At 48.2% G+C, this 14,890-nt stretch overlaps 1 protein-coding gene and 1 pseudogene across 2 annotated transcripts in view; one reads left to right on the forward strand and one right to left on the reverse strand.

Moving 5' to 3' along the window:
• The window catches only part of LOC147663712 (uncharacterized), a 147,102-nt gene that overhangs the window by 81,015 nt on the left and 51,197 nt on the right, over nucleotides 1-14,890 (forward strand). The window lies entirely within an intron of this gene.
• On the reverse strand, nucleotides 3,686-5,042 carry LOC147663713 (uncharacterized; annotated as a pseudogene).

Consider the following 14,890-nt stretch of genomic DNA (forward strand, 5'->3'; position numbering starts at 1 on the left):
TTAGAAAACGCGCTAAGTAGTATTATGAAAAATTTAATGGTGTTTATGAATTTATTTTCGTGGGGGATTTTAATATTTCAGTTTGTCCCTTATCATCTCAGAAGCTATGTGGTGTCTATGATCGTTCGGGGGATGCCAATGTTCATTTGCCCCATAATCTGTATGGAGAAACCCTGAACAGTTTTCTGATAGATTATGACATGGAAATTTTGGAAAATGGAAAGAATGACTTAGGAGAAAATCTACCGACTTTCAGAGGGAGGGTGGCTAATACTGGCATTGATTTTATGTGCATGTAATCCCCTTGTGCTCAGAACCAATGGTGGTGGATGTTATGCTAAGTGACCATGACTGCTTAACTATTGAAGCCATGATCTGGAAACCTGCCCCCGTTTCCAATTCGGGTACTGTTGTTGCTAATATTGAACCTCACAGACCCAATGGTTTTAGGCTGAGGTGGAAAGGGGATAAAGCCGAAATAACATCTGACTCTATCATTAACAGCTGTATGACAGAAATCACGGCGATCCTCGAACAGGAAGAAATCACGGCTGATAGTATTAATCACTTTGGCAGAATTAACGCAATCATTAACAAGAAGTTCACTAGAGTAGCTGGTCACAAGAGTAGACAAAAAAGGCGGTGGTTTGACCATGCATGTTCTACCACCAGGAAAGACCTCAAAGAGGCCTTAGCAGTTAAACCTAGAGACAAGAGTCTGGTGACCCAACTTAGGCTGGACTACAATTCGACCCTTAAGCGCAGAAAGGCTGAACTACAGCAGGAAGCGTGGGATAACCTTAGCCAAGCGGCTGAATTGAAGAACTGTACATTGTTTTGGGCTACTGTGAACTGCCCATTTCTTAAGGACAAGAATATACCGGAGCTAACATCTAATGTGAGTAAGGAATCATGGATTCAACATTTTTCCATTATTTTTTACTCTGGCAATGGCCCGGTCCCGATTGGAGATGGTTGGCCTATTGTTGCCTTAAATATCACCATACCAGAGGTCATGGACAGTATTAGAGCCAGTAAGGGAGGGAAGGCCCAGGGACCAGATGGGGTGCCTATAGATGTGTATAAGACAGCCCCGGAGATATGGGGCCATTGTTGGTAAAAAATTTTAATGGAGCAATTAGTTGTGAGATACCGTCAACATGGGCTGAATCAATAATTGTTCCCATCTTTAAAAAAGGTGACCGGGGTGACGCAAAAAATTACCGGACGATATCCTTACTGGATTCATCGGTAAAAGTTATGAGCCGGGTCCTTCTAGTCAGATTAGAGGAATGGGCAGAGACCAACGGGATCTTAACCGACAGTCAGTTTGGGTTTAGGAAGGGTCGTGGCACCATCGAGCAATGCTTGAATTTAGAACTTTTGGTTGGGAAATATACCCAGGCTAAAAAGGGGTCTATTTATTTATGTTTCGCTGACCTTAGCAGCGCTTTTGGCATGGTAGACCACGCTATACTCTGGGCCAAACTGATCGAAATTGGAGCCCCTGAAGGCATAGTCTACTTCTTGTCCCGCCTGTACGAAAAACTATGCACCAGTGTTCGGTATGGTCCTAATGGGGAGTCTACACGCAAGTTTAGGATCGGAAGGGGAATAAGGCAGGGGTGTGTTTTAGCACCCCTGCTCTTTACACTCTTTTTTAATGAGGTGGATTCTGTTCTACAAACAGTTGCGGCGGACGTCCCGAGAGTTAACAACCTTAACATCCCTGTGTTACTCTATGCGGATGACGCCGTGCTGCTGTCCAGGACCCCGTTAGGCCTCCAACGTTTGATGGATAGGTTTGTACAGTTCATCAAAAGTAGGAAGCTGGTGATTAATAGGACAAAAACCTATGTTATGGAGTGTGGGACAGGACGATCTAAAACAAGACTTAATTCCCATTATTCCATAGAAGGTGAACCGTCCAAAAAGTTGATAACTTCTGTTACTTGGGGATTACATTCTCCAAAAACTGTAATTGGGATGTAGAACATAAAGCTGTTACAACAAAGATGACGAGGAGTGCTAATGGGGTATTTGTATTTGCCAAGAAGTTGGGGAATAGGCGTATTAAAGACATGTTAAATATTTTCCAATCAAGATGTCTTTCCGCGGCCCTCTATGGGGCCGGAGTATGGGGTGTGTCATCAGCCGGGAGTCTGCAGGTGGAGGAGAATAATTTTCTGAAAAGGCTCCTGTGTTTACCTAAATCTACCTCTAATAACTTGGTACATAAGGAATTGGGGGATCCAATTTTTGAACGACATGATCATGTTAAGACCCCTTTTACTGTGGCGCTCGGTATGGCTGAATGAGGGTACCTCCCTGAATAGAGCCATCATCGATGATTGCCTTACCTTGGACGAGCATCTAAAGATCCCCTGGATCAAATATACGATTGATAGTTTCCAGAAGGTTTTTGGGTTCAATGTGTCCAATGATCGATACTGTGCCTCTGAAATTCCCAAGTCTAATTTGAAAGCCACCTTCTTGAATTATTGTGCAGAGAGGCGTGCTTTGGAGGAATCAAGTCTGTCTACCTGTACGATGTATAATAGTCTGAATGATTTTATTGGACTTCATCCGTACTTGATACAGGTGACAAGAGTTTCCACCAGTTTGTGCTGACCAGGATGAGGATGGGAACAGTACATCATCTGGTAGCGTGCCCTAATGTAAAAATGCGCCCATCCGGACCCTGTGCCTGTGATAATAATGCTGAGCAAAGCACTATGCACTTTCTCCTATCGTGTCAATTGTATGGGGAGCTGCGGAAAATCTTCTTAAAGCCTATGTTGAAAAGATTTGGAGTAAGAACAATTAACGAGTCTATGAAACTGCTTTTTAATTTGCACCACCCGGACATTTGTTTTTTTACGGCTACTTTCCTGCTGAAAGCAATTGGTGCTAGGAAAAGTATGTGCTTTTAATCATTATAACTATTTATTCCATCCCCCTCTGGATAATAATGTATTATGTGTTTTTGTTTATTACAATCGATCAAATGTTCTGTATTTATAACTGTGTGTGCTTTTATGGACATGTTTTCTATGCTCCGAATAAAGCTTTTTGAAATTGAAATTAAAATTGTATGTTCCATGTGTAGGCCATGGGAGCGTACACAATGCACATCCGAAATACTTTTCAACAAGAGATCACCACATGGATGGACATTAAAATCGCCCATAATCAAGAGGTTATGGAGACATTCTTTCATAGAAAGGCAAATAAAATTATTTAGTGCCAAGACTTGGCTAAGAACTGAGCATGGATTTACACCATTATAAAAATTAACCAGGCCAGCCAAACAGTTATCTCCAGATAAAATCTGCCCAATAATACCTGGGTTATCAGTCAAAACTCTACGTATATTACATGGTAAAGCAATGGAAATGGATATGACTAAACCCCCCTTTGGCCTGCCCCTCCTATATGCAGACACGGGAACATAGAATGATTTGTACCCGTCAAGGAAAAAGTCACATTCAATTGACCAGGTCTCATGGAGGCAGATAATCTAATATTGCTTGATGAACCTTTTCCAATTACAATCACCCATCTTTGAACCCAATCCCGCAATGTTCCAACAAATGACATCACTACAATTTGCTGACACTTCAGGTATAAGTTCCAGACCTTCTTCTACCACATGTTCTTGCCCTTGCTCCACGCACTCCTTGCATCAATCACACATCTCCAGACCAGAGAGCAAATCATATCTGTTCGGAATATCTACATTAAAACCATTCCCACCTTGGGTCGCAGCATTATGACTATTAAGTATTTCCACAATGGGGTCATTCCAACAGTGAGTATTAACATTATGCATATGTGGTGTCTGCAAAGCCGGTGTCAAGGACTGGGACAATGGTCCAAATCTCCTAGAGTCAGGGGGTGCAACAATCAGGTGGGCATAAAAATAGCCAAGTGGGCGTACGCATACACTGTTCGTGTTATAAACTAAAGAGGCCGCCCTTAATAATACTGTTGCCACATGTTGCGCATGCTTAAAATTTACAAAAATGCAATTCCCACTAGTACTCTTGACAGATGGTCCTATCCAGTTCACCCTACCTGTTGATAGTATTTGGTCTGAGTATTTAGTTGGAAATCCACAATTTTTATTCAGCCACGCAACTGTTTTATTTTTTAAGGAATCATGAGATTCCCCATGAGGCTGGGCAGAGAGATTATCAATGGGCGGAACGTTTGTTAATACCGCCACATAAGGAGCACAATCCGGGGGCAAATTGATATAACGACTTTTCCTTCTATGTTTGAAATCAGACCTGCCATCAGACTCTACTATGGGTTGTCTATTCTGTACATTGCTAGTTGTTGGGCCGGGGGAGCAGATTCAGTGGCAAGAGCTTGCCGACCGATCTGTTGCACATTCTCTTTCCTAACACTCTGGCCCTTATCTACTACCTTGGGAGGGCCAGCTGGAACTGTTGCCAAATATGCTGACAGTATTCCACCCAATCTGTCCACTTCTAGCGAGACAGTGTCCAGTTTAGTGGTCAGGGGTCCCAACAGGTCTTCCATTTTGGCCTCTATTTTTGCTACTATAGAGCTAACAAGTAGTTCAAGTTGCTCAGAATGAATGAGCGTGACCTCCTCTTTATTTCTGTCCACAGGGCAAGGCCCTTCAATAGGGCCATTGCAGACTACTCGTGGAGGGTCAGGTCTTTTTTTGCTATGCTTCCCCCACATTTAGACTGCAGTTTCCTACAGGATCTCACAGGTCTAGTCACTGGTGGCACCTGCTCTGATTCCTCCATAGAAGTATCAGGCAGGACATCGAGTGACTCCCTATGTACCTGTACTACTGTGGTTATAGCAACCTGATCAGTTATAACATCGCTGTTATCTGGTGAAATATCCCCCGGTAGGGGTAAGGCCTCATCATGCAACAAGGGGAGACCAGCTAGTCCCAAAGAAGCCCATCTCTCATTGTTGATCTGGTTCACCTTTTTAACAAGGTAGTTATCCATGGTGCCCAAGCCGAAAACAGACATGTCTGCTTTAGATTTGGACATTACACAGTCCTGCCCCTGCACAGTAGAGGCTATATGCAATATAAAAGAACACAATCGAGAAAAGTCTTACACACTATGCACAGTTCAAAATTAAAAACTAAACACCGAAGTCTCACTTGAATTTGACAAGTCTTGAACAAATCATAACAAAATCAAGATCTGTGGCCCAGCCCAGTCTCTTCTGGCCTCTGAGGGCCTAAGAGGGCCCGCCCTTTGCCCGGGCTTAGCCCGGCGCCGCCAGCGCGCGTCCCGCGGGACGGGGGCGTGCCCTTCTCTTAATGCGCCGCCGGGCGCGTTGGTGACGTTGCTCGCGCTGCGCCAGACCCGGGGCTGCTGGGAGTTGTGGTTTTGGCCCATTAGTGGGTCCGGTGTGCTTGTCTCGAGGCCGTTTCCCTCACAGCACAGAGCAAGGAGAAGGAGAAAGAGGATACGCCGTTGCACTCACAGCAGGAAAAGGAGAGCAGGTATGTCAGCCGTTCCCCTCACGGCACGAAGCAATGTCCTGCTGTGAGCCCCATGAGCGCTCGGCGCACCCTACTCTTAGTGCACCGCCGGGCGCGTTGGTGACGTTGCTCCCGCTGCGCCAGAACCGTGGCTGCTGGGAGTTGTGGTTTTGGCCCGTTAGTGGGTCCGGCGTGCTTGCCTCGAGGCCGTTTCCCTCACTGCACCGTGCGAGGAGAAGGAGAAAAAGGATACGCCGTTGCCCTCACAGCAGGAAAAGGAGAGCAGGTATGTCAGCCGTTCCCCTCACGGCGTGAAGCAATGTCCTGCTGTGAGCCCCCTGTGAGCTGGGGTCCATGGTGATTGGTGCAGGTGGTGATCCATTTATTGAGGTTTTTGACGTCTTACGTTGGGCTGCTGGTATGCTTGAGGGGGTCCGGGGTGTCGTTGCAGATGGTGATCCATTCATTGTTATCTTCCTTTTGGTTGCTGGTATGCTTGAGGGGGTCCAAGGAGTTGGTGCTGGTGTTGATCCATTCATTGCAGTTCTCGATATCTTCCGTTAGGTTGCTTGTATTCTTGACGGGGTCCAGGGTGTCGGTGCAGGTAGTGATCTATTCATTGCAGTTCCAGATGTCTTCCGTTAGATTGCTGCTGTGCTTGTGGGGGTCAGGGGTGTTGGTGCAGGTGGAGATCCATTCATTGCAGTTCTTGATGTCTTCCGTTAGGTTGCTGCTGTGCAATGCCGAGTCCCGACTGAAATGACCATGGATAGTCCAGGGTCTGTGATTCAATCCGAGTCCCGACTGAAATGGCCATTTCAGTCGGGACTCGGATTGAATCACAGACCCTGGACTATCTATCCAGTTGCCCTACTGGACTGAACCCTGGGCAGCCGAAGTTTTGGAACTATATGATTATTTCAATTACCTTTCCCGACAGAATTCTAATGCGGATGAGGTGTCTAAACCACTGGCTGGTTGCCTCCCTACCCACCACTATTCCGTCCTGAGGAAGACTCGCAGGCAAAGGTCCAACTGTCCCATATGCCACAAGTCGAGTCGAAACGTCGACGAATACTTCCCCTGTACCTGGTCCTACTAAGCCTCTAACGATCACGTGCCACAGATGACTACAATCTGTGATTGTACCAAGCAATGTAAATAGACCATGTAAACTATACAATTGGGCCAGGACACCCAGATTGAAACGCCCAATCAATCTTTCCTTAAACCTATCTACGTTCTCCTCTAAGACTTGCTGTTGGAAGTATCTCAGGGCAGATTTGAAGACTTCCTTGTTTGTGGTGTCTTGGCTCACTCACCACTTGCTTTCAGTTGCTTACTGTGCTGCTTCGCCATCCTGAATGCCTCTGTGTGCCAGTTGACTTGTATTCGTGATATTGAATAGTTTTGCTGTGCTTGAGGGGGTCCAGGGTGTTGGTGCAGGTGGTGATCCATTCATTGGAGTTCTTGATATCTTCCGTTAGGTTGCTCAGTGCTTGAGGGGGTCCAGGGTGTCGGTGCAGGTGGTGATCCATTCATTACAGTTCTTGATGTCTTCTGTTAGGTTGCTGCTGTGCTTGAGGGTGTCCAGGGTGTTGGTTGGTGCAGCTTGTGATTCATTCATTGCAGTTTTTGATGTCTTCCGTTAGGTTGCTGCTGTGTTTGAGGGAGTCCAGGGTGTCGGTGCAGGTGACGATCAATTCTTTGCAGTTTTGGAAGTCTTCCGTTAGGTTGCTGCTGTGCTTGAGGTGGTCCAGGGTGTCGGTGCAGGTGGTGTTCCATTCTTTGCAGTTTTTGATGTATTCCATTAGGTTGCTTCTGGTATGCTTGAGGGGGCCAGAGTGTTGCTGCAGGTGGTGATCCATTCATTGCTGTTCGTGATGTCTTCCGTTAGGTTGCTGCTGTGCTTGAGGGGGGCTAGGGTGTGGGTGCAGGTGGTGATCCATTCATTTTAGTTCTTGATGTCTTCCGTTAGGTTGCTGCTGTGCTTGAAGGGGTCCAGGGTATCGGTGCAGGTGGTGATCCATTCATTGCAGTTCTTGATGTCTTCCGTTAGGTTGCTGCTGTGCTTGAGGGGCTCCAGGGTGTTGGTGCAGCTGCTCATCCATTCATTGCAGTTCTTGATGTCTTCTGTTAGGTTGCTGCTGTGCTCATGGGGGTCCAGGGTGTTGGTGCAGGTTGTGATACATTAATTGAAGTTCTTGATGTCTTCCGTTAGGTTGCTGATGTGCTTGAGAGGGTCCAGGTGTCGGTGCAGGTGGTGATCCATTCATTGAAGTACTTGACGTCTTCCGTTAGGTTGCTGCTGAGCTTGAGGTGGTCTAGGGTGTCAGTGCAGGTGGTGATCCATTCATTGCAGTTCTTGATGTCTTCCGTTAGGTTGCTGCTGTGCTTGAGGGGGTCCAGGGTGTCGGTGTAGGTGGTAATCCATTCATTGAAGTTCTTCATGTCTTCTGTTAGGTTGATGCTGTGCGTGAGGGGATCCAGGGTGTCGGTGAAGGTGGTGCTCCAATCACTGCAGTTCTTGATGTCTTCCATTAGGTTGATACTGTGCGTGAGGGGGTCTAGGGTGTCGGTGCAGGTGGTGATCCATTAATTGCAGTTCTTGATATCTTCCGTTAGGTTGCTGCAGTGCTTGAGGGGGTCCAATGTGTCGGTGCAGGTGGTGATCAATTCTTTGCAGTTCTGGATGTCTTCCGTTAGGTTGCTTCTGTGCTTGAGGGGGTCCAGGGTGTCGGTGCAGGTGGTGTTCCATTCATTGCAGTTCTTGATGTATTCCGTTTAGGTTGCTGCTGTGCTTGAGGGGGTCATGGTGTTGCTGCAGGTGTGATCCATTCATTGGAATTCTTGCTGTCTTCCATTAGGTTGCTGCTGGTATGCTTGAGGTGGCCAGGGTGTTGCTGCAGGTGGTGATCCATTCATTGCTGTTCTTGATGTCTTCCGTTAGGTTGCTGCTGTGCTCGAGGGTGCCCAGGCTGTGGGTGCAGGAGGTGACCCATTCATTTTAGTTATTGATGTCTTCCGTTAGGCTGCTGCTGTGCTCAAGGGGGTCCAGGGTGTCGGTGCAGGTGGTGATCCATTCATTGAAGTACTTGACGTCTTCTGTTAGGTTGCTGCTGTGCTTGAGGGGGTCCAGGGTGTCGGTGCTGGGGCTGATTCATTCATTGCAGTTCTTGATGTCTTCCGTTAGGTTGCTGCTGTGCTATGCCGAGTCCCGACTGAAATGACCATGGATAGTCCAGGGTCTGTGATTCAATCCGAGTCCTGACTGAAATGGCCATTTCAGTCGGGACTCGGATTGAATCACAGACCCTGGACTATCTATCCAGTTGCCCTACTGGACTGAACCCTGGGCAGCCGAAGTTTTGGAACTATATGATTATTTCAATTACCTTTCCCGACAGAATTCTAATGCGGATGAGGTGTCTAAACCACTGGCTGGTTGCCTCCCTACCCACCACTATTCCGTCCTGAGGAAGACTCGCAGGCAAAGGTCCAACTGTCCCATATGCCACAAGTCGAGTCGAAACGTCGACGAATACTTCCCCTGTACCTGGACCTACTAAGCCTCTAACGATCACGTGCCACAGATGACTACAATCTGTGATTGTACCAAGCAATGTAAATAGACCATGTAAACTATACAATTGGGCCAGGACACCCAGATTGAAACGCCCAATCAATCTTTCCTTAAACCTATCTACGTTCTCCTCTAAGACTTGCTGTTGGAAGTATCTCAGGGCAGATTTGAAGACTTCCTTGTTTGTGGTGTCTTGGCTCACTCACCACTTGCTTTCAGTTGCTTACTGTGCTGCTTCGCCATCCTGAATGCCTCTGTGTGCCAGTTGACTTGTATTCGTGATATTGAATAGTTTTGCTGTGCTTGAGGGGGTCCAGGGTGTTGGTGCAGGTGGTGATCCATTCATTGGAGTTCTTGATATCTTCCGTTAGGTTGCTCAGTGCTTGAGGGGGTCCAGGGTGTCGGTGCAGGTGGTGATCCATTCATTACAGTTCTTGATGTCTTCTGTTAGGTTGCTGCTGTGCTTGAGGGTGTCCAGGGTGTTGGTTGGTGCAGCTTGTGATTCATTCATTGCAGTTTTTGATGTCTTCCGTTAGGTTGCTGCTGTGTTTGAGGGAGTCCAGGGTGTCGGTGCAGGTGGTGATCAATTCTTTGCAGTTTTGGAAGTCTTCCGTTAGGTTGCTGCTGTGCTTGAGGTGGTCCAGGGTGTCGGTGCAGGTGGTGTTCCATTCTTTGCAGTTTTTGATGTATTCCATTAGGTTGCTTCTGGTATGCTTGAGGGGGCCAGAGTGTTGCTGCAGGTGGTGATCCATTCATTGCTGTTCGTGATGTCTTCCGTTAGGTTGCTGCTGTGCTTGAGGGGGGCTAGGGTGTGGGTGCAGGTGGTGATCCATTCATTTTAGTTCTTGATGTATTCCGTTAGGTTGCTGCTGTGCTTGAAGGGGTCCAGGGTATCGGTGCAGGTGGTGATCCATTCATTGCAGTTCTTGATGTCTTCCGTTAGGTTGCTGCTGTGCTTGAGGGGCTCCAGGGTGTTGGTGCAGCTGCTCATCCATTCATTGCAGTTCTTGATGTCTTCTGTTAGGTTGCTGCTGTGCTCATGGGGGTCCAGGGTGTTGGTGCAGGTTGTGATACATTAATTGAAGTTCTTGATGTCTTCCGTTAGGTTGCTGATGTGCTTGAGAGGGTCCAGGTGTCGGTGCAGGTGGTGATCCATTCATTGAAGTACTTGACGTCTTCCGTTAGGTTGCTGCTGAGCTTGAGGTGGTCTAGGGTGTCAGTGCAGGTGGTGATCCATTCATTGCAGTTCTTGATGTCTTCCGTTAGGTTGCTGCTGTGCTTGAGGGGGTCCAGGGTGTCGGTGTAGGTGGTAATCCATTCATTGAAGTTCTTCATGTCTTCTGTTAGGTTGATGCTGTGCGTGAGGGGATCCAGGGTGTCGGTGAAGGTGGTGCTCCAATCACTGCAGTTCTTGATGTCTTCCATTAGGTTGATACTTAGCGTGAGGGGGTCTAGGGTGTCGGTGCAGGTGGTGATCCATTAATTGCAGTTCTTGATATCTTCCGTTAGGTTGCTGCAGTGCTTGAGGGGGTCCAATGTGTCGGTGCAGGTGGTGATCAATTCTTTGCAGTTCTGGATGTCTTCCGTTAGGTTGCTTCTGTGCTTGAGGGGGTCCAGGGTGTCGGTGCAGGTGGTGATCCATTCATTGCTGTTCGTGATGTCTTCCGTTAGGTTGCTGCTGTGCTTGAGGGGGGCTAGGGTGTGGGTGCAGGTGGTGATCCATTCATTTTAGTTCTTGATGTCTTCCGTTAGGTTGCTGCTGTGCTTGAAGGGGTCCAGGGTATCGGTGCAGGTGGTGATCCATTCATTGCAGTTCTTGATGTCTTCCGTTAGGTTGCTGCTGTGCTTGAGGGGCTCCAGGGTGTTGGTGCAGCTGCTCATCCATTCATTGCAGTTCTTGATGTCTTCTGTTAGGTTGCTGCTGTGCTCATGGGGGTCCAGGGTGTTGGTGCAGGTTGTGATACATTAATTGAAGTTCTTGATGTCTTCCGTTAGGTTGCTGATGTGCTTGAGAGGGTCCAGGTGTCGGTGCAGGTGGTGATCCATTCATTGAAGTACTTGACGTCTTCCGTTAGGTTGCTGCTGAGCTTGAGGTGGTCTAGGGTGTCAGTGCAGGTGGTGATCCATTCATTGCAGTTCTTGATGTCTTCCGTTAGGTTGCTGCTGTGCTTGAGGGGGTCCAGGGTGTCGGTGTAGGTGGTAATCCATTCATTGAAGTTCTTCATGTCTTCTGTTAGGTTGATGCTGTGCGTGAGGGGATCCAGGGTGTCGGTGAAGGTGGTGCTCCAATCACTGCAGTTCTTGATGTCTTCCATTAGGTTGATACTGTGCGTGAGGGGGTCTAGGGTGTCGGTGCAGGTGGTGATCCATTAATTGCAGTTCTTGATATCTTCCGTTAGGTTGCTGCAGTGCTTGAGGGGGTCCAATGTGTCGGTGCAGGTGGTGATCAATTCTTTGCAGTTCTGGATGTCTTCCGTTAGGTTGCTTCTGTGCTTGAGGGGGTCCAGGGTGTCGGTGCAGGTGGTGTTCCATTCATTGCAGTTCTTGATGTATTCCGTTTAGGTTGCTGCTGTGCTTGAGGGGGTCATGGTGTTGCTGCAGGTGTGATCCATTCATTGGAATTCTTGCTGTCTTCCATTAGGTTGCTGCTGGTATGCTTGAGGTGGCCAGGGTGTTGCTGCAGGTGGTGATCCATTCATTGCTGTTCTTGATGTCTTCCGTTAGGTTGCTGCTGTGCTCGAGGGTGCCCAGGCTGTGGGTGCAGGAGGTGACCCATTCATTTTAGTTATTGATGTCTTCCGTTAGGCTGCTGCTGTGCTCAAGGGGGTCCAGGGTGTCGGTGCAGGTGGTGATCCATTCATTGAAGTACTTGACGTCTTCTGTTAGGTTGCTGCTGTGCTTGAGGGGGTCCAGGGTGTCGGTGCTGGGGCTGATTCATTCATTGCAGTTCTTGATGTCTTCCGTTAGGTTGCTGCTGTGCTATGCCGAGTCCCGACTGAAATGACCATGGATAGTCCAGGGTCTGTGATTCAATCCGAGTCCTGACTGAAATGGCCATTTCAGTCGGGACTCGGATTGAATCACAGACCCTGGACTATCTATCCAGTTGCCCTACTGGACTGAACCCTGGGCAGCCGAAGTTTTGGAACTATATGATTATTTCAATTACCTTTCCCGACAGAATTCTAATGCGGATGAGGTGTCTAAACCACTGGCTGGTTGCCTCCCTACCCACCACTATTCCGTCCTGAGGAAGACTCGCAGGCAAAGGTCCAACTGTCCCATATGCCACAAGTCGAGTCGAAACGTCGACGAATACTTCCCCTGTACCTGGACCTACTAAGCCTCTAACGATCACGTGCCACAGATGACTACAATCTGTGATTGTACCAAGCAATGTAAATAGACCATGTAAACTATACAATTGGGCCAGGACACCCAGATTGAAACGCCCAATCAATCTTTCCTTAAACCTATCTACGTTCTCCTCTAAGACTTGCTGTTGGAAGTATCTCAGGGCAGATTTGAAGACTTCCTTGTTTGTGGTGTCTTGGCTCACTCACCACTTGCTTTCAGTTGCTTACTGTGCTGCTTCGCCATCCTGAATGCCTCTGTGTGCCAGTTGACTTGTATTCGTGATATTGAATAGTTTTGCTGTGCTTGAGGGGGTCCAGGGTGTTGGTGCAGGTGGTGATCCATTCATTGGAGTTCTTGATATCTTCCGTTAGGTTGCTCAGTGCTTGAGGGGGTCCAGGGTGTCGGTGCAGGTGGTGATCCATTCATTACAGTTCTTGATGTCTTCTGTTAGGTTGCTGCTGTGCTTGAGGGTGTCCAGGGTGTTGGTTGGTGCAGCTTGTGATTCATTCATTGCAGTTTTTGATGTCTTCCGTTAGGTTGCTGCTGTGTTTGAGGGAGTCCAGGGTGTCGGTGCAGGTGGTGATCAATTCTTTGCAGTTTTGGAAGTCTTCCGTTAGGTTGCTGCTGTGCTTGAGGTGGTCCAGGGTGTCGGTGCAGGTGGTGTTCCATTCTTTGCAGTTTTTGATGTATTCCATTAGGTTGCTTCTGGTATGCTTGAGGGGGCCAGAGTGTTGCTGCAGGTGGTGATCCATTCATTGCTGTTCGTGATGTCTTCCGTTAGGTTGCTGCTGTGCTTGAGGGGGGCTAGGGTGTGGGTGCAGGTGGTGATCCATTCATTTTAGTTCTTGATGTATTCCGTTAGGTTGCTGCTGTGCTTGAAGGGGTCCAGGGTATCGGTGCAGGTGGTGATCCATTCATTGCAGTTCTTGATGTCTTCCGTTAGGTTGCTGCTGTGCTTGAGGGGCTCCAGGGTGTTGGTGCAGCTGCTCATCCATTCATTGCAGTTCTTGATGTCTTCTGTTAGGTTGCTGCTGTGCTCATGGGGGTCCAGGGTGTTGGTGCAGGTTGTGATACATTAATTGAAGTTCTTGATGTCTTCCGTTAGGTTGCTGATGTGCTTGAGAGGGTCCAGGTGTCGGTGCAGGTGGTGATCCATTCATTGAAGTACTTGACGTCTTCCGTTAGGTTGCTGCTGAGCTTGAGGTGGTCTAGGGTGTCAGTGCAGGTGGTGATCCATTCATTGCAGTTCTTGATGTCTTCCGTTAGGTTGCTGCTGTGCTTGAGGGGGTCCAGGGTGTCGGTGTAGGTGGTAATCCATTCATTGAAGTTCTTCATGTCTTCTGTTAGGTTGATGCTGTGCGTGAGGGGATCCAGGGTGTCGGTGAAGGTGGTGCTCCAATCACTGCAGTTCTTGATGTCTTCCATTAGGTTGATACTTAGCGTGAGGGGGTCTAGGGTGTCGGTGCAGGTGGTGATCCATTAATTGCAGTTCTTGATATCTTCCGTTAGGTTGCTGCAGTGCTTGAGGGGGTCCAATGTGTCGGTGCAGGTGGTGATCAATTCTTTGCAGTTCTGGATGTCTTCCGTTAGGTTGCTTCTGTGCTTGAGGGGGTCCAGGGTGTCGGTGCAGGTGGTGTTCCATTCATTGCAGTTCTTGATGTATTCCGTTTAGGTTGCTGCTGTGCTTGAGGGGGTCATGGTGTTGCTGCAGGTGTGATCCATTCATTGGAATTCTTGCTGTCTTCCATTAGGTTGCTGCTGGTATGCTTGAGGTGGCCAGGGTGTTGCTGCAGGTGGTGATCCATTCATTGCTGTTCTTGATGTCTTCCGTTAGGTTGCTGCTGTGCTCGAGGGTGCCCAGGCTGTGGGTGCAGGAGGTGACCCATTCATTTTAGTTATTGATGTCTTCCGTTAGGTTGCTGCTGTGCTCAAGGGGGTCCAGGGTGTCGGTGCAGGTGGTGATCCATTCATTGAAGTACTTGACGTCTTCTGTTAGGTTGCTGCTGTGCTCATGGGGGTCCAGGGTGTCGGTGCTGGGGCTGATTCATTCATTGCAGTTCTTGATGTCTTCCGTTAGGTTGCTGCTGTGCTATGCCGAGTCCCGACTGAAATGACCATGGATAGTCCAGGGTCTGTGATTCAATCCGAGTCCTGACTGAAATGGCCATTTCAGTCGGGACTCGGATTGAATCACAGACCACGGACTATCCAGTTGCCCCACTGGACTGAACTCTGGGCAGCCGAAGTTTTGGAACTATATGATTATTTCAATTACCTTTCCTGCCAGAATTCCAATGCGGATGAGGGGTCTAAACCACTGGCTGGTTGCCTCCCTACCCACCACTATTCCGTCCTGAGGAAGACTCGCAGGCAAAGGTCCAACTGTCCCATATGCCACAAGTCGAGTCAAAACGTCAACGAATACTTCCCCTGTACCTGGACCTACTAAGCCCCTAACGATCACG

The sequence above is a fragment of the Lissotriton vulgaris genome, unplaced genomic scaffold (assembly GCF_964263255.1).
Source record: "Lissotriton vulgaris unplaced genomic scaffold, aLisVul1.2 SCAFFOLD_3943, whole genome shotgun sequence".
NCBI classification, from domain to species: Eukaryota; Metazoa; Chordata; class Amphibia; order Caudata; family Salamandridae; genus Lissotriton; species Lissotriton vulgaris.